The sequence below is a fragment of the Stenella coeruleoalba genome (genome assembly GCF_951394435.1).
Source record: "Stenella coeruleoalba genome assembly, chromosome: 5".
In the NCBI taxonomy this organism is placed as follows: domain Eukaryota; kingdom Metazoa; phylum Chordata; class Mammalia; order Artiodactyla; family Delphinidae; genus Stenella; species Stenella coeruleoalba.
Genome location: NC_137150.1, coordinates 78495480 through 78516546, shown reverse-complemented (window position 1 = coordinate 78516546; position 21067 = coordinate 78495480). Strand labels below are relative to the sequence as shown.

Genomic DNA, 21067 nt, shown 5'->3' with positions numbered 1-21067 from the left:
ACAAAAGTGTGACCAGGGATATTCAGGCCATGGCAGTGACCCTCAACATCAGGGCACACTTTTGCCTACAGGCAAAAGACCTAGATACCTGCATTTTTAGGAAAGAAAATTGACATGTGACCATTATTCTCTTGCTAGTATTTGGGCCATGTATTATTTATTTATTTATTTTTATTGAAGTATAGTTGATATCCAGTATTATATGTCACAGGTGTACAATATAGTGATTCACAATTTTTAAAGATTATACTCCATTTACAGTGATTATAAAATATTGGCTATATTCCCCGTATTGTACAATATATCCTTGTACCTTATTTTATACCTAATAGTTCGTACCTCTTACTCCTGTACCCCTATATTGCCCCTCCCCCTTCCCTCTCCCCACTGGTAACCACTACTTTTTCAAACTGTCTGGTGCCCTTTGTCTCCAAAAGGTTAGACAAAAGATGGTCACTCAGGGATACCAGCAGTCAGGGCTGACGTCTGGTGACCATCAAATGTATCTAAAAGCAGCTGAGGAGAAGTTCCGCTCCTTGCCCTCAGCAGAAAGCAGTTACAGAAGATGGACCTGCACCCCTCAGTACTCTCAAGAATGAGAAGCAGGACAAAAGACAGAGGAGACAAACTGGCAAAGCCCATTAACAATTCCCAGGCAATAAAAATAGAAGCTGGGTAGTAAGATAAAGTCTTACCTTTTTCTTTTCCTTTGTGCTTTGTCTAGTTTCACTTGCTCATGGGGGGCGTGGGGGGGGGGCAGCGTGCAGAGGCTTTGCACCCAGCACTTCAGACCAGAGTTCCTAGTGTGAAATGGCTGCGCCAATACCTCAGCTCAGCAGGCCGAGTGCAGGGACGCTGCACCTGACTCAATTCAAGATGGCGGCGGCGGCGGCAGCGGCGGCAGCGGCAGCGCCAGCGCCGGCGCCGGCGCCAGAGCCGGTGGACCTTGTGCAGAGACGCTGGGCTCGCACTGTGGTCTGGGGTGATCTGGAGCGTGAGCACCACAGCTGCATCTGCCAAGCAAGAGCTCTGCCCCCTTCCCCCACGGAGGCGATCCATATAAAGCAGCCCCGCCCACTGCTGGCCTTTTTTGGGGAGAGCATGTGCTCTAGAGCGTGAGCTCACATCTCCAATCTTTGATCGAAGAATAAAGATTTCCTTTGCTTCTGAACCGAACTGGGTCTCATTCTATTGGCATGAGTGACACCAGGCAGAAAGACCCTTGTTGGGGATCGACTAGGGAGGGTTGGTAATAAAAACAATTTTGGAAAAAATCAAGGTTGAAGGATTCTTAGTACCTGGTTACAAGACTTCCTAAAAAGTCTTTTTATGGTTTTTTTTTTTCTTTTTTTTTTTTTTTTTGCGGTACACGGGCCTCTCACTGTTGTGGCCTCTCCCGTTGCGGAGCACAGGCTCCGGACGCGCAGGCTCAGCGGCCATGGCTCACGGGCCCAGCCGATCTGCGGCATGTGGGATCTTCCCCGACCGGGGCATGAACCCGTGTCCCCTAAATCGGCAGGGAAACTCTCAACCACTGCGCCACCAGGGAAGCCCTAAAAAGTCTTTTAAAATAAAAACTGTGTGGTATTGGTAAAAAGATACGTATACAGATCAGTAACACAGAATAGAGAATCCAGAAATAGACCCACACAAATATGGTCTATTGGGTTTTGACAAAAGGGCAAATGCAATTCAATGGAAGGACAGTTGTTTCAACAAAAGGTGCAGGAACAATTGGATGCCCAAATGCATAAAGGTGAACCTTAAACCATGCTCCAAACTTATACAAAAATTAACTCAAAATGGATCATGGGCCTAAATAAGAAGGTACAACTATAAAACTTTGAGAAGAAAACATAGGAGAAAATCTTTGTGAGTTTAAGTTAGCCACAGAGTTCTTAGAGTAGCAAAAGCATGATTCCCAAAAGAAAAAAATTAATAAATGGAACTTGATCAAAATTTAAAGCTTTGTAAAGTTAAGTTATAGACTGGGGGAAATATTTCCATATCACATATCTGACAAAGGATTTTTATCCAAAATATATAAGGAACTCTCAAAACTCAACAGTAAGAAAGCAAACAACTCAATTAAAAAATAGGCAGAAGATTTGAACAGATATTTCATTAAAGAAGATAATTCATGGATGGCAAATAAGCACATGAAAAGGTGCTCAGTATCATTACTTGTTAGGGAAATGCAGATTAGTACCACAATGACAAAATACCATACATCTATTAGAATGTCTAAAGCAAAACAAACTGACAAAGTTACAGGAACTCATATATTCCTGATAAGTGGTACAGCTACCTTATAAGAAACTCCGGCAGTTTCTTAAAAAGTTAAACATAGATTTATCATATTACCCCACAATCCCACTCTTAGTTATTTATCCAAGAGAAATGAAAACTTATGTTCACCCAAAACCTGTATGCAAATATTTACAACTGGAAACAACCCAAAGGTCCTTCAGCTAGTGAATGGATGAACAAACTGTGGAACATCCATACAGTGGAACACTACTCAGCAACAAAGAATTAACTACTGATACAGTCACTGAAATGGATGACTCTCAAAAGCACTTTTCTAAGTGAACTAAGCCATATCCAAAGGCTACACACTGCACCATTCCCTTTATATAACAATCAGGAAGGGCAAAATTACAGGGACAAAGAATGGACCAGTGGTCTCCAGGGACTAAGGGAAAGGGGAGTTTTTGACTACAAAGAGGCAGCATGTATGATGGAGTCTTTTAGGGTTATGGAACTGTTCTGTATTTTAATTGTGGTGGTGGTTACAGGGCTTTTTATGTTTGTCATGATGCAGAACTGTATGCCAAAAAGTGTGAATTTTACTTATATGAATTAAAAAAGAAGAATCAGCTAAGGCATATCTCATTAAGACCTGCCAACAAATTGAAACCAGTATTTATTAAGCACCTATTATGAGTAGGGCCTGGACTAGTGGTATGAGGAAAACAAAGCCTTCTAATAAGCTCCTTCTCTCTGTAGACACCAGTCCACTGGAAGACACAAACAGGTACACAAATAACTACTATTTACTTAGGATATGTGCCTAACAAAGGAACAGTGAAGGTGTAAATGGAGAACACTGGATTCTTACAAGGAGAATTGTAAGCTTGGAGAAGTGTAAGGTTGAATCACAGCAGAAATAAATCAGATTGTACACTCATCAAAAATCAGATGGGAAAAGGTTATGAGGATGGAAAAATGTGATTACTGGTCAGGGAGGGTAAGGTAATAAAAGCAAACTAAATGTAATGAGATTGAATCAATGCATGTAATGCTATTTTTTAAAAAGGCAAGTCAAATAATTCACTACTGATTCCCCACCAGGAAGGGAAATAAATAGATAAAGTTTGTGGTATGAAGGTGTGTTGACTTTAGATTTTATGAGCAATTTCTTTATCCCCTCCTCCCCCATAAAAATAGTTCCTCTGAAAACTATTGATGGAAGAAAGGCAGGTCTTCTGTAAGTTGAACATGAAGGTTATTATCAGAAGAGACCTCCGTCCCTCCTGGGTGCAAAGGAGTCATCTGGTAGTTAGATCCCAAAGAGGACGTTGATATCAAAGAGGTATAAAATGAAAACCCCTCCTTTATAGCATCATGTGTCTGGGATAGTAGTTCTCAAATCATGGACCCTGGACAGCCACAAAACTTTCTTTGGGAACCTGTTAGAAATACAGGCTTTATGCCAAACCTACTGAATCAGAAACTCTGGGGTTAGGGCCAGCAATCTGTTTCAGCAAGCCCTCTGAGTAATTCCGATAAATATTTGAGAATTTTGAGAGTTTGAGAAGATGTCAAAACTGAATGCCGTCTTTAACTATTGTAACCAGCTGAAGCTGAAAAAGGAACATCAACTTCTAGTGAGCCCACAACCAGACCCTCACTGGGCCTAACTAAAGACTCTCCATATCAATAGACAGTGGGGCTTGTTTTAATGGATCATGTTAAGACCTAGGGTCTGGCTCCATTCTATCCAAAGAATTAGTTTTCAACGCTTACTTAGCATAACCACCTTGAATCCCCTCTACCTTTCTAAAGCACTTACAAATTCTGACTTTTTCCCCTCAGCCAACTAGTCGCTGGATTTTTTTTTTTTTTTAACTGATGAGTGTTTTCTTGTCAGGCAAAGAAATAAACTTTACTCTGCTTTCTTTTTTTACTGTTAAAGCTCTGGTGGTCTTTGTTTCATTCTTTTACAGGGACCAGGCAGTTAGCAAGTGACTCTGGCATGTAAGTTTGCTTTTTCATCCTTAGACAAGTTCTTTAGACCTATATTCTAATCCTTGTGTCAACCCAAATTGTTGGAAGGCCTTGGGCAAGCTACTTAACATCCCTGAAAGTCAGTTTTCTCATCTGAAAAGAGCAAGCAGGTAATTATCCTACCCACCTCAACTGGCATAATGGCTGTGAAATTGCTAAGTGGGAAGTGGATACACATGTAAGCATTATTATCATTTTGTGGGTCTTTCTCAACACTGCACTGAGTACACTCAGTACGCCCCCCCCCACCCGCCGCACCTCATCAGAGCACCCCACAGGGAAAGCCTGTAGTCTGGGCATGCTCCAGACTCCTCTGGAGGCCCAGTCAGCAGGGCAACCATCATTGTTTTAGAATTACTCTGGGTGAATGGAATAGCAGAAAACATTCCAGCCTGAGGGATCATGGATAAAGACATTAGATGACTATAAGAATACATTATAGACTTTCCATCAGAACTTGGAAATGACCTGGCAAATCTGTGTGTAGTTTACAATAAGAAATGTTCTTCTAATCCTTGGAATGAGCAATTGGCTTATAGAAAATCTTCTGAGCTTCCCCCAAAGGCTATCCAATGAAGTGTTCTGCATGCAGAGTATTGCATTACCTGACACAAACAAATAGGGTACAGCTGATGTCAGTGTCTAGTGGTCCTAGGAAATAAACTGCTGCTTCTGGTAAATAGGTGGTAATTTATGTTGAATTATTTGCTAAGGGCCAAATTAGTCCCTTGTAGTGTGCACAGCATTTCTGAAGAATTAAAAATAAATGTTTTTCTGCTTAAATAATACCATGATCCAAAGCAATTATAACTGTAATGTACCTGACATAGGAATGATCCTAACTCTTCCCCACGGCCTTTACGAATAAGAGGATCTTTCTAAAGCATGCTAATGTTAAAAAGAAAGTAGATCTCTAGGCTTGGCTTAAAAGAGGCAAGAAGAGTATAAGTTCAACAAAGAAGGGAAAGTAACTTATTTATCTAGCACTTACTGTGTGCCAGGCACTGCACTAAATGACACACGTTAACCTTATCCTCACAATAATCTGTGAGGTAAGGATATTCCTCTCATTTTAACAGAATAGGACACTGCGGCTCAGAGCAGTTAAGCATCTTCCACAAAGTCAAACAGCACACAGTTTATGGCAGAGCTGAGATTCAAATTCAGTAAGTGGTCTCTTATCTAGACAGTTGTGACAGCCCCCGTGCCAGATAGTTTCCCTGTGCTCCTCCAGATCCCCTCTATACACTTCTCCATCTTACTCTGTTCCCACAAAGGTTGCACCAACTTGCTTGCTGGTTTCCCATTGTGTTTGGCCAGTAGAGATTATTGGCAGGAGGTGTGAAAAAGGAAGGAGAGTAAGGCAAAGGTTTTTCTGCTCTCCTCCCCAGCTCTCTCCTGCTCCACCAACCAAAAGTCTTAGCTCCTCTCTGCACAGGATGCTTCCTCTGCGTTTTGATAACCACTCCCTCCTCTGAGGGCCCTACACCGTGGCCACACCTTCTCAGATCTCCCGGTTTCAGTGTGCCTACAGTTACAGTAAATTTTAGCTCCACCAGCTTATAAGACATCAAAGCTTGGAAATGACGGCCCCTCCATTTTGTTGTTATTTTGTTACTGGTTCTGATTCAAATGAAGTTGTTGAACGATGGACACATTCTGTGTGTCCTCCCCAGTGTTCTACCTGAACAGCTCCTGGTTCAATGTTTAGAGAGTGTCTCTTCCTCTGGCTACAGCTCCCCGAGAGAAACTAAATGGTTTTTATGAGCAAAAGCACCTCACTGAATCATATGTGGTTTCTGAATGATGGCGTTCTGAGTTTGGTGAAAAATAATCACAGAACCTGACATTTATACAAAGTTCTATAGCTTTACATTTATTACCTTCTGTTTAAGGGTATATTAGAAGCTAGATGCATATCCAGAAAAAAATAGCTGAACGCGAAGCTACAGTAGTTATTTTTTTAAAGACAGGTAATGTCCGAACTCTCATCAAGACACATAATAGCTGATGAGTGCTAACTCACTCCTGTTTTCTGAGTGAATTCATTACCCGTGACTTCAGAAGAATAAAGAGGAAAGGGAAGCAGACTATTAAACAGGACAGATGCAATAAGTAGTTTTGCACATTAATGCTATATAGGAACAAATAAAATCTTTGGTGATCAGCAAATGTAAGTCCTAACATTTTCAAAGGTGTCTCTCTTAAAAGTCTAATGGCATGCATAGATGGGCAATAATTTTTAAAAAAATTAGTTTCATCATATTTTTGTGCTTGAAATGACACAGCATTTTGGAGTCATCATCTTACCTGAATATAGTTATTCCATTATTAGAAAATTATAGCACTTAACAAAAGAAAGGAAGATAGAAATGGGTAATGTTTTAAAATATGTTTAATTATGAAATGTTCCCTTTGACCTCTAGCAATACTGCTTACCTCAACATCTACTTTGTCTGATATTAATTTCACAACATAAGATTTACTTTGATTAGTATTTGGGTAGGATATCTTTTCTCATCCTTTTATTTTTCAATCTTCCTCATCTTTCTCTCTAATGTGTGGCTCTGGTTAATAGCATTTAGCTGGTTTCTGTGTTTTTATTTGCTCTGACAAACTTTGTCTTTTAATTGGATCATAGACCATTGACATTTAAAATAATTAATACTTAATGATACAGTTTAAGTCTAACACTTGCTATTTCTCTCCTATCTGTCCTCTTGTGCTTTGTTCTTTTATTTCTCATTTCTTGCCTTTTTTTTTTAACATCTTTATTGGAGTATAATTGCTTTACAGTGTTGTGTTAGTTTCTGCTGTATAACAAAGTGAATCAGCTATATGCATATGTATACCCCATATCCCCTCCCTCTTGCATCTCCCTCCCACCCTCCTTATCCCACCCTTCTAGGTGGTTGCAAAGCACCGAGCTGATCTCCCTGTGCCATGCATCTGCTTCCCACTAGCTATCTATTTTACTTGGTAGTGTATATATGTCAGTGCTACTCTCTCACTTCGTCCCAGCTTACCCTTCTCCCTTCCCGTGTCCTCAAGCCTATTCTCTACATCTGTGTCTTTATTCCTGTCCTGCCCATAGGTTCTTCAGAACCAGTTTTTTTTAGGTTCCATATATATGTATTAGCATATGGTATTTGTTTTTCTCTTTCTGACTTACTTCACTCTGTACGAGAGACTCAAGGTCCATCCACCTCACTGCAAATAATTCAATTTCATTTCCTTTTATGGCCGAGTAATATTCCATTGTATATATGTGCCACATCTTCTTTATCCATTCATCTGTTGATAGACACTTAGGTTGCTTCCATGTCTGGCTATTGTAAATAGTGCTGCAATGAATATTATGGTGCATGTCTTTTTTTTAAAGTAAATTTATTATTTATTTATTTAATTTATTTTTGGCTGCGTTGGGTCTTCATTGCTGCCCGTGGGCTTTCTCTAGTTGCTGCAAGCAGGGGTTACTCTTCATTGTGGATGGGTTTCTCATTGCGGTGGCTTCTCTTGTTGCGGAGCTCAGGCTCTAGGTGCGCGGGCTTCAGTAGTTGTGGCTCATGGGCTCAGTAGTTGTGGCTCATGGGCTCTAGAGTGCAGGCTCAGTAGTTGTGGCGCACGGGCTTAGTTGCTCCGCGGCATGTGGGATCTTCCCGGGCCAGGGCTGGAACCCGTGTCCCTTTGTATCTGTCTTTAAGGTGGAAGCCGATAGCACTCTGCGTAAACAGATGGGGCAAAGGTCGAGGGGACGCTGGTAAGCTTCTTCCAAGTGGTTGGAGCCTTGCGTCAGGCATGTGAGCCACTGGCAGTGCCGAAGTCCATAGATATGTCCAATCTCATGGGTTAAAGTCTTACAGGACCAAAGCAGCAAAACACTAGTCACTTCAGGAACGTAATAATTATCAAACACTGAGTAGTCACTTGAAGATTTCTTCTGCAGCTTCTTCAGTTTGCCTTTGTAGTGTCAGCTGTAAAAATCACTGCCGCACCTGGCAAAGCTGAATATCTCCACACCATCTGTCAAGGATGCCTCTCCAAAGACAAAATTCCAGGAGTCTCTTGGGTAAAGATCGATCATTGTTATTCCCACAACACAAAAAGCATCTTCAGGTTTCTTCTTTTTTAAGAACTTCAGGATCTGCCCTGCATGAATCCGTAGGTTCTGTGTGTTATCATTGATTCTAAAGGAACATCTCGTTGCAGAGACAGGAACTGGTTCTAGGAGTTTTACCGTCAAGCCATAGAAAAATGCTTCACGGTAGCCCTTGAGCCATTTCACATATTCTTCACTGATACTTCTGGTGTTTCCTAGCAATCCAATGCACTGTATATAAATACTATGCTTCTGTGGAGAGGGTGTCTTTCTGTAAGGATCATTGAAAAACTCTTCAAAGTCTTGGGGAGCCTCAGGATGGGAGGTTATCCAGTCTGACTGCGAATGCAAAGTAATGGGTCCAAAGAATCACTGTTTGGCCGGAAGGCTTCGTCCATCAGATGCTTTTCCCCAGCATCTAACTTCTCATACTGTGACACAAGCGCTGGGTTCTTTGAGATGAGAGCTGTCTTTAGTCTGTGTTCAGAGTGCCGTACTGTTCGCATAGTGACAGGCCTCTTCCATTCACATCGCGTGCGTGTGAAGAGATTTCATCCTTCCCTTTGAACGGGTCAGACAGCTGTTCCACCACGAGGCTTCAGGGAGAGGACGGCTCCTCTCAAGTTTCTGCCTCACCAGAACCGGCATGTCTGGGTCCGGGCAGGAGCGCGTGGTGCAGGTGCCTTCACCCCCATCACCCTCACGTCATCACCGTCTTCCCGCCGGGCGTCGACGTCACCCGCCCTGCGCCTTGCCCTGCGCTGTGCCCTGTGCCCGACACCGTGCCCCGCCCCTTCGCGCTGCATGTCTCTTTTTGAATTATGGTTTTCTCAGGGTATATGCCCAGTAGTGGGATTGCTGGGTCGTATGGTAGTTCTATTTTTAGTTAAGGAACCTCCATACTGTTCTCCATAGTGGCTGTATCAATTTAATTTAAATTAAAATTTAAATTCCCACCAACAGTGCAGGAGGGTTCCCTTTTCACTAAACCCTCTCCAGCATTTAATGCCTGTAGATTTTTTGATGATGGCCTTTCTGACCGGTGTGCGGGTGATACCTCATTGTGGTTTTGATTTGCATTTCTCTAATGATTAATGATGTTGAGCATCCTTTCATGTGTTTGTTGGCAATCTGTATATCTTCCTTGGAGAAATGTCTGTTTAGGTCTTCCACCCATATTTAGATTGGATTGTTTGTTTTTTTGATATTGAGCTTCATGAGCTGCTTGTATATTTTGGAGATTAATCCTTTGTCAGTTGCTTCATTTGCAAATATTCTCTCCCATTCTGAAGGTTGTCTTTTCGTCTTGTTTATGGTTTCCTTTGCTGTGCAAAAGCTTTGAAGTTTCATTAGGTCCCATTTGTTTATTTTTGTTTTTATTTCCATTTCTCTAGGAGGTGGGTCAAAAAGGATCTTGCTGTGATTTATGTCATAGAGTGTTCTGCCTATGTTTTTCTCTAAGAGTTTTATAGTGTCTGGCCTTATATTTAGGTCTTTAATCCATTTTGAGTTTATTTTTGTGTATGGTGTTAGGAAGTGTTCTAATTTCATTCTTTTACATGTAGCTGTCCAGTTTTCCCAGCACCACTTATTGAAAAGGCTGTCTTCTCTCCACTGTATACTCTTGCCTCCCTTATCAAAGATAAGGTGACCATACGTGTGTGGGTTTATCGCTGGGCTTTCTATCCTGTTCCATTGATCTATCTTTCTGTTTTTGTGCCAGTACCATACTGTCTTGATTACTGTAGCTTTGTAGTATAGTCTGAAGTCCAGGAGTCTGATTCCTCCAGCTCCGTTTTTCTTTCTCAAGATTGTTTTGGCTATTTGGGGTCTTTTTTGTTTCCATACAAATTGTGAATTTTTTTGTTCTAGTTCTGGAAAATGCCATTGGTAGTTTGATAGGGATTGCGTTGAACCTGTAGATTGCTTAGGATAGTATAGTCACTTTCACAATGTTGATTCTTCCAATCCAAGAGCATAGTATATCTCTCCATCTGTTTGTGTCATCTTTAATTTCTTTCATCAGTGTCTTATAGTTTTCTGCATACAGGTCTTTTGTCTCCTTAGGTAGGTTTATTCCTAGGTATTTTATTCTTTTTGTTGCAATGGTAAATGGGAGTGTTTCCTTAATTTCTCTTTCAGATTTTTCATCATTAGTATATAGGAATGCCAGAGATTTCTGTGCATTAATTTTGTATCCTACAACTTTACCAAATTCATTGATTAGCTCTAGTAGTTTTCTGGTAGCGTCTTTAGGATTCTCTATGTATAGCATCATGTCATCTGCAAACAGTGACAGCTTTACTTCTTCTTTCCGATTTGGATTCCTTTTATTTCTTTTTCTTCTTTGATTGCTGTGGCTAAAACTTGCAAAACTATGTTGAATAATAGTGGTGAGAATGGGCAACCTTGTCTTGTTCCTGATCTTAGAGGAAATGGTTTCAGTTTTTCACCATTGAGAATGATGTTGGCTGTGGGTCTGTCATATATGGTGTTTATTATGTTGAGGTAGGTTCCCTCTATGACTACTTTCTGGAGAGTTTTTATATAAATCGGTGTTGAATTTTTTCAAAAGCTTTTTCTGCATCTATGGAGATTATCATACGGTTTTTATCCTTCAGTTTGTTAATATAGTGTATCACATTGATTGATTTGCATATATTGAAGAATCCTTGCATTCCTGGGATAAACCCCACTTGATCATGGTGTATGATCCTTTTAATGTGATGTTGGATTCTGTTTGCTAGTATTTTGTTGAGGATTTTTGCATCTATGTTCATCAGAGATATTTGCCTGTAGGCTTATTTTTTTGTGACATCTTTGTCTTGTTTTGGAATCAGGATGATGGTGGCCTCGTAGAATGAGTTTGGGAGTGTTCCTCCCTCTGCTATATTTTGGGAGAGTTTGAGAAGGATAGGTGTTAGCTCTTCTCTATATGTTTCATAGAATTGCCTGTGAATCCGTCTGGTCCTGGGCTTTTGTTTGTTGAAGATTTAAAATCACAGTTTCAATTTCAGTGCTTGTGATTGGTCTGTTTATATTTTCTATTTCTTCCTGGTTCAGTCTTGGAAGGTTGTGCTTTTCTAAGAATTTGTCCATTTCTTCCAGGTTGTCCATTTTATTGGCATATAGGTGCTTTTGGCAATCTCTCATGAAACTTTGTATTTCTGCAGGGTCAGTTGTTACTTCTTTTTCGTTTCTAATTCTGTTGATCTGAGTCTTCTCCCCTTTTTTCTTGATGAGTCTGGCTAATGGTTTATCAATTTTGTTTATCTTCTCAAAGAATCAGCTTTTAGTTTTACTGATATTTGCCATTGTTTCCTTCATTTCTTTTTCATTTATTTCTGATCTGATACTTATGATTTCTTTCCTTCTGATAACTTTGGGGTTTTTTTTTGTTTGTTTTTCTCTAATTGCTTTAGGTGTAGGGTTAGGTTGGTTGAGATTTTTCTTGTTTCTTGAGGTAGGACTGTATTGCTATTAACTTCCATCTTAAAACTGCTTTGCTGCATCCCATAGGTTTTGGGTCATCGTGTTTTCCTTGTCATTTGTTTCTAGGTATTTTTTTTTTTTTTTTTTTTTTTTTTTTTTGCGTTATGTGGGCCTCTCACTGTCGTGGCCTCTCTCGTTGCGGAGCACAGGCTCCGGACATGCTGGCTCAGCGGCCATGGCTTATGGGCCCAGCCGCTCTGCGGCATGTGGGATCTTCCCGGACCAGGGCACGAACCCGTGTCCCCTGCATCGGCAGGTGGACTCTCAACCACTGCGCCACCAGGGAAGCCCTCTAGGTATTTTTTGATTTCTTCAGTGATGTCTTGGTTATTTAGTAGTGTATTGTTTAGCCTCCATGTGTTTGTATTTTTTACAGATTTTTTTTCCTGTAATTTATATCTAGTCTCATAGTGTTGTGGTCGGAAAAGATACTTGATATGATTCCAATTTTCTTAAATTTATCAAGGCTTGATTTCTGACCCAATATATGATCTATCCTGGAGAATGTTCCATGAGCACTTGAGAAGAAAGTGTATTCTGTTGTTTTTAGAGGGAATGTCCTATAAATATCAATTAAGTCCGTCTTGTTTAATGTGTCATTTAAAGCTTGTGTTCCCTTATTTATTTTCATTTTGGGTGATCTGTCCATTGGTGAAAGTGGGGTGTTAAAGTCCCCTATATAATTGTGTTACTGTCGATTTCCCCTTTTATGGCTGTTAGTATTTGCCTTAAGTATTAAGGTGCTCCTATGTTGGGTGCATAAATATTTACAACTGTTATATCTTCTTCTTAGATTGATCTCTTGATCATTATGTAATGTCCTTCCTTGTCTCTTGTAATAGGCTTTATTTTAAAGTCTGTTTTGTCTGATATGAGAATTGCTACACCAGCTTTCCTTTGATTTCCATTTGTATGGACTATCTTTTTCCATCCCTTCACTTTCAGTCTGTATGTGTCCCTAGGTCTGAAGTGGGTCTCTTGTAGATAGCATATGTATGGGTCTTGTTTTGTATCCATTCAGCCAGTCTATGTCTTTTGGTTGGAGCATTTATTCCATTTACATTTAAGGGAATTATTGATATGTATGTTCCTATTACCATTTTCTTAATTGTTTTGGGTTTGTTTTGTAGGTTTTTTCCTTCTCTTGTGTTTCCTGCCTAGAGAAGTTCCTGTAGCTTTTCTTGTAAAGCTGGTTTGGTGGTGCTGAATTCTCTTAACTTTTGCTTATCTGTAAAGGTTTTAATTTCTCCATCGAATCTGAACGAGATCCTTGCTGGGTAGAGTAATCTTGGTTGTAGGTTTTTCCCTTTCATCACTTTAAATATGTCCTGCACTCCCTTCTGGCTTGCAGAGTTTCTGCTGAAAAATCAGCTGTCAACCTTATGGGGATTCCCTTGTATGTTATTTATTGCTTTTTCCTTGCTGTTTTTAATATTTTTTTCTTTGTATTTAATATTTGATAGTTTGATTAATATGTGTCTCGGCGTGTTTCTCTTTGGGTTTATCCTGTATGGTACTCTCTGTGCTCCCTGGACTTGATTGACTATTACCTTTCCCATGTTAGGGAAGTTTTCGACTATAATCTCTTCAAATATTTTGTCAGACCCTTTCTTTTGTCTTCTTCTTCTGGGACCACTATAATTCGAATGGTGGTGTGTTTAATGTTGTCCCAGAGGTCTCTGAGACTGTCTGCAATTCTTTTCATTCTTTTTTCTTTATTCTGCTCCCTGGCACCAGTTTATCTTCCAGGTCACTTATCTGTTCTTCTGCCTCAGTTATTCTGTTATTGAATCCTTCTAGAGTATTTTTAATTTCAGTAATTGTGTTGTTCATCACTGTTTGTTTGCTCTTTAGTTCTTCTAGATCCTTGTTAAATGTTTCTTGAATTTTCTCCATTCTGTTTCTGAGATTTTGGATCATCTTTACTATCATTACTCTGAATTCTTTTTCAGGTAGTTTGCCTATTTTGTCTTCATTTACTTGGTCTTGTAGGTTTTTACCTTGCTCCTTCATCTGTAACATATTTTTTTGTCATTTCATTTTTGTTTTTTTTTTTGATGGGTGATGCTGTAATTCCTGTCTTACTGGTTGTTTGGCCTGAGGTGTCCAGCACTGGAGTTTGCAGGCAGTTAGATAGAGCTGGGTCCTGGTGCTGATATGAGGACCTCAGGGAGGCCTCACTCCAACTGATATTCCATGGGGTCTGAAGTTCTCTGTTAGTCCAGCAGTTTGGACTTGGAGCTCCCACCACAGGAGCATGGGCCTGACCTCTGGCCTGGGAACCAAGATCCTGCAAGCTTCATGGCATGGTTAAAAAAAAAGGATGAAAGAAAGAAAAAAAGGAGCAGTACAATATCAAAGAATAAAAAATACAATAAAATTAGAAAGATAAAGAATATATTAGGAAAAATAAAACTATAATTGAAACAACTGCAACCAGGTAAAATAAAACCACAGCAGAAAAAAGGAAAAAAAAAAAAAAAAGTGTGTGTGGGGCAACACACCAAAAGGAGAGATCACTAACAAAGTATAAAGAATAAAATAAAATTAGAAAAGTAAAAGATTTATTAGGAAAAATAAAAATATAAAAGAATCAACAAGGTAAAACAGAACCCCAGTTTAAAAGAGGAAAAAAAAAAAGCCTTGGGTGTGGAGGTGGAGTTTAGGTGGGGGGTGGAACTTAGGCAGAGGCGGGGTTTAGGGTGCGGTGGGACCTAGGCAGGTGGCGGGTTAAGTTTGAGCATGGCACGGGGCCTCTGCTTAGGACCTGCATGGAAGGGGAGAGACAGCACATGGAAAGAAGGGCCTCTGGAGTGTGGGGTTCCAGAGTTTGGATGTAGGGCCCTGAGTGAGGGTGTGTGGGTAGGGTTTAAGCCCAGCTTGTGGGAGGGGTTCTCTGAGTGTAGAGGTGGGGCCCTGGGTGGGGGTGTAGGGGCGGGGCTTGTGCTCTGCGCAGCAGGAAGGAGGCTCCAAGGGCAGAGGATTAGGCCTGGGAGCCCAACAGCCTTCCCGGTGCCTAAGTGAACAGGTGAAGCACTCACCTCGTTCCCTTCTGTTCCTTCACGCTCCCTCCCACTGTCTCCTCCAGGGTGTACCCCATCCCCGCTGGACCCCGAACCGTGGGTGGGTCCCACTGGGTTTAGACTCCTTCCCTTCCCCAGCCACCACTCAGGGGTGCCGTCCCGGAGGTCCGGCCTTTACTTTTGCTCCCCTTTCCCTCCCTCCCACTCCCCCAGGACCCGTGCAGCTGGCAGGGGCCTAGGTGGGCAGAGGATCAGGCCCGCAATCTCAACAGGTTCCTGGGGGTCCAACTGTCTTGCCTTCTTTTGGATTATGAAAACATTTTTAATTATTCCATTTTTCTTCTTTATTCACATTTTAGTTACACATTCTTACAATAGTTCTTTTAGTGGTTACCCTAGAGATTACAATATGCCTTCTTGATGTATTACAGTCTACCTTAAGTAAGTACTTTTGATTTTACCACTTCCTAAATAAGGCAAGAAACTTTGCAACAGTTAAACTGCATTTATCACCTTCCCACAGTTTGAGCTATTGTTACCATTGTATTGTATTTTAGTTCTACAAATGGGGTTATTATTGTTTTGATGTAAACAGTCAACATTCTTGTACATTTAACCACAAATTTACCCTTTCCAGTGCTCTTCCACGCTAACATCTGATATCATTTTCCTTTAGCCTGAAGAACTTCATGGTGTTTCTTTTGGTTTACAGCTGCTAGCATTGAATTCTCTCATGTTTTGTTTGTCTGGAAACATCTTTACTTAACCTTCATTTTAATTTTTACATCTGTATTGTGGCATAATTTACATGTAATAAAATTCACCTACATTTTAGATGTATAGTTTGATGCATTTTGGTAAATTGCATGCATACATGTACAGAGTCATGCAGCCAGCCCCCCACAATCCAGTTTCAGTACACTTCTTTCACTCACCGAAAGCTCCCTTCTGCCCTTTTGCAGTACATCCTTTCCCCCAGGGAACCACTGATGTGCTTCAGGTCATTATAGTTTTGCCTTTTCTAGAATTTCATACAAATGGAATCATATAGTATGTTATGACTTTTGTGACTAGGTTCTTTCATTTAGCATGACGCTTTTGAGATTCATCCATGCTGTTATGTGTATCAGTAGTTCATTCCTCTTAGTTGCTGAGTAATATTCTATTGCATAGATATACTATATTTTGATTACCCGTTCACTAGATGATGAACATTTGTATTATTACCATTTGTGGTTATTATGAATGCTTATGCTATATTCAAATACAAGTCTTGTGAGGACATATTTTTATTTTTCTTAGGTAAATATCTAGGAGTGAAATCGCTGGACCACATTGTACGTATATGTTTAACTTTAAAAAAAACTGCCAAACTGATTTTCCAAGTGGCTGTACCACTTTGCATTCTTGCTTATAACGTATGAGGATTCCAGTTTCTCCATATTCACCAAGGCTTCATATTGTCAGTGTTTTTAATTTCAGCTATCCTACTGGCTAAACTGTAGTTTTAATCTGCATTTTTCTAATGACTACAATTTGGGGCATCTTTTCATGGGCTTGTGGGCCAACAATATAGCTTCTTTGGTAAAATGTTTGCTCAAATCTTTTGTCCAATTTGTTTTTGTTGAGTCTTGAGGGTTATTTATATATTCTGAATACAAGTCTTTTATCAGATATTTTGTTTTGCAAATATTTTCTTTCTACCTGTGGTTCACCTATTCATTTTCTTAATGCTGGGTTTTGATATTAGTATGGTGGATTATACTGAATAATTTTGAAATATTGAACTAACATTGCATTGCCAGGATAAACTTCCTTGATTGTGGTGTTTTATTCTTTTTATATATTACTGGATTCAATTTGCTAATATCTTGTTGGAATATTTGGGTTTCTGTTTATATGGTATATTAGTCTCCAGTTTTCTTTCCTAGTACTATCTTTGTCTGGTTTTGGTATCGGGGTAAAGCTGCTTTTATAAAGTAAGTTGGGAACTGTTCCCTCATCTTATATTTTCTGGAAGAAACTGTAGAAATAATGTTAGTTATTCTTTAAACATTTGGCAAATTCACCAGTGGAACCATCTGGGTTTAGAGCTTTCTTTTTTGAAAGATTTTAAACCATGAATTCAATCTCTTTAATATCTATTTAATCTTTAGTACATCTCATAGTTTGTAATTTTCAAGAAATCAGTCAATTTAATTGAAGTTGTTGAATTTTTGCGTGTAGAGTTGTTCTTCATAGTATTCCCTTAATATTCTTTTGATGTCTATAGGGTCTGTAGTCATATTCCTCTTTCATTCCTGATATTGGCAATCCCTGCCTACTGCCACCCTCCCACATTCCCCTCATGCTCTCTCTCTCTCTTTCTCTCTGTCTGGCTAAAGATTTATCAAGTTTTATTGAGTTTTTTGTTTCACTGATATTTATCTATTGGTTTTCTGTTTTCAATTTCACTGATTTTTGCCCTTATCTTTATTTTTTCCATTCTTCTGCTGTTTGGGGTTGATTTAGCTCATCTTTTTAAAAGCTTCTCAAGGTGTAAGTTTAGATTGTTGATTTGAGAACTTTCTTCTTTGCCAATATAAGCATTTAATGCTATAAATCTCTCTCTAAGCAATGCTTTAATTGCATCCACAAATTTTGATGTGTTGTATTTTCATTTTTGTTCAGTTCTAGATGTTTTCTAATTTTTGCTTTAGAAAAGTATTTCAAATAATTCAAGAGGAGAAGAATACTCTCATATTTACCTATGTATTTGTTATTTTTGTTGCTCTCTCTTCATTTCTGATATCCCAAGTTTCCTTCCTCTGGTATAATTTTTCTTCAGTCTGAAGGACTTCCTTTAGCAATTATTTTTGGGCAGGTCTGCTGGCTTTTAGTTTTCCTTCATTGAGAATGTCTTTATTTCACCTTCCCTCCGGAAAGTATTTTTCCTGGATATAGAATTCTGGCTTGACAGTGTTTTTTCTTTCTTCACTTTAGGAATGTTGTTTCACTTCTTTCTGTCCTCCATAGTATCTAATAAGAATTCCAAGTTCTTATTAGAACAAGTTTAAGTTCAGTTCTTAAACTTGTATGCTGTTTGGAGTCAGCATGGGCATGGGCATATGCACTTGGAAGTGGGCCCAAGAATTCATAAGCAACTTTATGGGGTTGCTTTCCCAATCTCCTCCCTGTGGCAATCTCTTCAGTACTTTCTGGTTACCTGGAATTCTCCAACCAGAAAGCTGGAGCTTTTTATTGACTCTGTTGCACAGTTTTTGCAATTACACTGATGTCCAGGATCAACCAGCAGGAGGGCAGAGAGAAAACAAAAAGCAACAGGGGTCTGCCCCACACAGATGATCACAGCTCCTCTGATCAGGGACAAAGGTTCCCCTCCCTCAGCATTTTAGAATCCTGCAGGTCCAACCGTCACTACAGATGCTGCCACTGCCACTGCCACCATGGGATTTCTTAGGGGCTGGCGTGTGAGAGAATGGAGAAAAGAAAAAAGGCGGGTTTCCCCCACTCTCTCAGAGCATTAGGAGACTCTTCTCTGTTCTTTGAGCCAGAGCTAGAGGGATTCTCCTGGAGCTCCCTCCGTGCAGATGCCCACATTCAGGTTTTATGCTGCTTATTGGAGCAAAAAGTTGACAAACTCACTACCAGTTTGATGGTACTTCAAATTCTAGTCCTCTTCCCCAATCACCAACTACTATTTAATTTTCAGAGTCCTCAAAAATCTGCTCTATATATTATGTCCAGGTTTTTGTTTTGTTTTATTTTTAGCTGCATCCATTGTGGAATACTGCATTGTACCTGGAATTGGAAAATTCTATCTTGTTTGAACCACTGAATTACTGTTGGGTCTCTGGTTACAGCAGCTAGGCCTATCCTAACTTACTGAGCCAATTCCACCATTTCTTTGTTCTTGCAATGCATCTACTCTGCAATCCTTTAACCTTGGATCAATCCTAAAATCCACCTATCTGCCCCCTGCACCCAGAATGATGAGCTGGGCTGGAGAAAATTCATCCAACCATGTGGGCTGGTGGCCTTTCACTTGTTAAATATCTCTGCCCAGCTCTCTCCTGTTCTTCACAGAAATTACTGTTTGTCTTGGACCTTTATTGCTATCCTTTCACTCTCTCAGCAGATGTCTTTACCTCCTCTGTCTTAGAGAAAACTAGGTGGCTTCTTACTGCTCACCTATAGATGTGTCTTCCCTTCTGTTTTAAATAGGCATCCCTCTTTCCTGCCTCCTGTTGAAGGAGCTAATGCTTCTTATGCTCTGGATCCTATCTCCTCCTGCCTTCTCAATATTATCCATAAATTATTATCCCTCTTTCTTCCATCTGTCTTCTCCAAGGGCTCCTATACTTCAGCATATAATATGGAAAGTCTTTATCTTATCTCAAATATTGCAAACATCTCCTAATACTCCTTTTGCATTAGTCAGATTAGTTAGATTGAGGTAATCTAACAGTGTTAACAATATTTGGATATCTGACGCTTAACACACACACAAATTATTTTTTTACTCATGCAGAGTTCAGTGTAGGTGTTCTTGGTTGGGTGGCTCTCCTGGGCACCTCTTCTCTGACTCAGGGATCCAGGTTCCTCCCATCTTGTGACACAACCATCTTCACAATGAGGCCTCCAGGGCTGCTGTGGAAGGGAAGACAGTATGAGGTAGATTCACTTAACCACCTTGGCTCAGAATGCCCTATACACTTTTACTCACATTCCTTTAGCCAGAGCTAGCCACAGGGTTCCACCTGGAAAGATCTAGGAAATGTTGACACTGGTGGAGCAAATGCTTCCCTGCATCATGAATATTCAGTAGTCAGCCAACTATTTCAGCTACACTCTTTACCTCTGATCTCACCATATATCCATCCACACAGAATCGTGGTCTTCTTACCACAGATCTGATCATGTCACTTCCACATTTAGCACCCAATTACTGCCGACTGCCAACTGAATGAAATCCAAACCTTTTATCAAGGTATTCAATACCATTTAGGATCTAGCCCTTCCAGCCCTGTCTCCTATAAGGTCTCGTCTTAGGCATTAGTGCCATCAAACTGCTTCTAATTCCCAGTTATTGGGAACAAAGTACAATTACTGTTACTTGCCTCTTTACATTAGCACACACTCTTCCATCTTTCTGAAATGTCCTTCTTTGCTGTCTCTAGCAGGAAAATTTCTACCTCTCCTTCAAAACTTGTTATAAGCATCCTCCTCTGTGAACCTTTTGTAGCCTTCTTTGTTTTTTTTTTAATCTTAGTTTGGCCTCGCCGCGGGGCATGTGAGGTCTTAGCTCCCCCCACCCCCATCCCTGACCAGGGATCAGGCCTGCGCCCCTGCAGTGGAAGCGCAGAGTCTTAACCACTGGACCACCAGGGAAGTCCCTGTAGCCCTCTGTTTTTTTTTTTTTTTTAGCCCTCTGTTTTAAGTAGAGTTGATCATTTAGTTCATTTGTGCCACAACTGAGCATCAGCAAACCTCCACGTAGTACCCATTTCACTGAGTTGAACTCGTATTTTTACTTACCTGTCTCGCTTCTTTTAAACTATGAGCTCCTTGAGAACTGGGACCATGACTTACTATCTTAGTATCTCCAGCGCCTAATACAATGTCTGCCACATGATGGATGTTTAACAAATGTTTCATGTAATGCATAATTAAATGAACGAATAAATTATGTACAATTTAAAATATTTCTTACACTTAAATTTCAGTTTAGTGTTCATTCAATATTTAAAAGTTCTTGGAGAAAGCTATGAACTTGTGCTATATTTACTGTATCTTCTTTTAATGAAGAAGAATGGCTGGCATTAAATTAAAGCCTTACAGTTATACACTAACATAAATTCTTGATTTGGTGAGGGAAGCTTCTTCACACTCAATCAAAAAAGTTAATGAAAGTAATGCAAAAATGAGCTGAAGCTACAAGGAGGTTACAGTGACTGATTCTTACTGATGCAGAAATAATACTGAACGTTTCAATTCTGGGAAGTCAAAGAGCACGGAGAACACTGATAAGACTGAGAGGATTTGGGTGATTGAGATGAAAAGTGTGAGGAAACAATTATTTCAGTCTGTAATATAATCATGAGAGGTGGGTGGGGCGCAAGCATACTTTCCTGAAATTTTCTTCTGAACCATGAAAAAACAA

General features: G+C 40.0%; 1 long non-coding RNA gene and 1 pseudogene across 2 annotated transcripts in view; both read right to left on the bottom strand.

Moving 5' to 3' along the window:
* Nucleotides 1-7886: 7886 nt before the first annotated feature.
* Nucleotides 7887-8966, bottom strand: LOC307187365 (archaemetzincin-2-like; annotated as a pseudogene). Its single transcript has one exon. The product of its transcript is annotated as an archaemetzincin-2-like (transcript).
* A 10262-nt stretch (nucleotides 8967-19228) lies between these two features.
* Nucleotides 19229-21067, bottom strand: part of LOC307186943 — a 40336-nt gene continuing 38497 nt past the window's right edge. Inside the window, exon 3 of the long non-coding RNA XR_013828515.1 lies at nucleotides 19229-19554. This is a non-coding gene — a long non-coding RNA (uncharacterized lncRNA). The remainder of the gene's footprint in view (nucleotides 19555-21067) is intronic.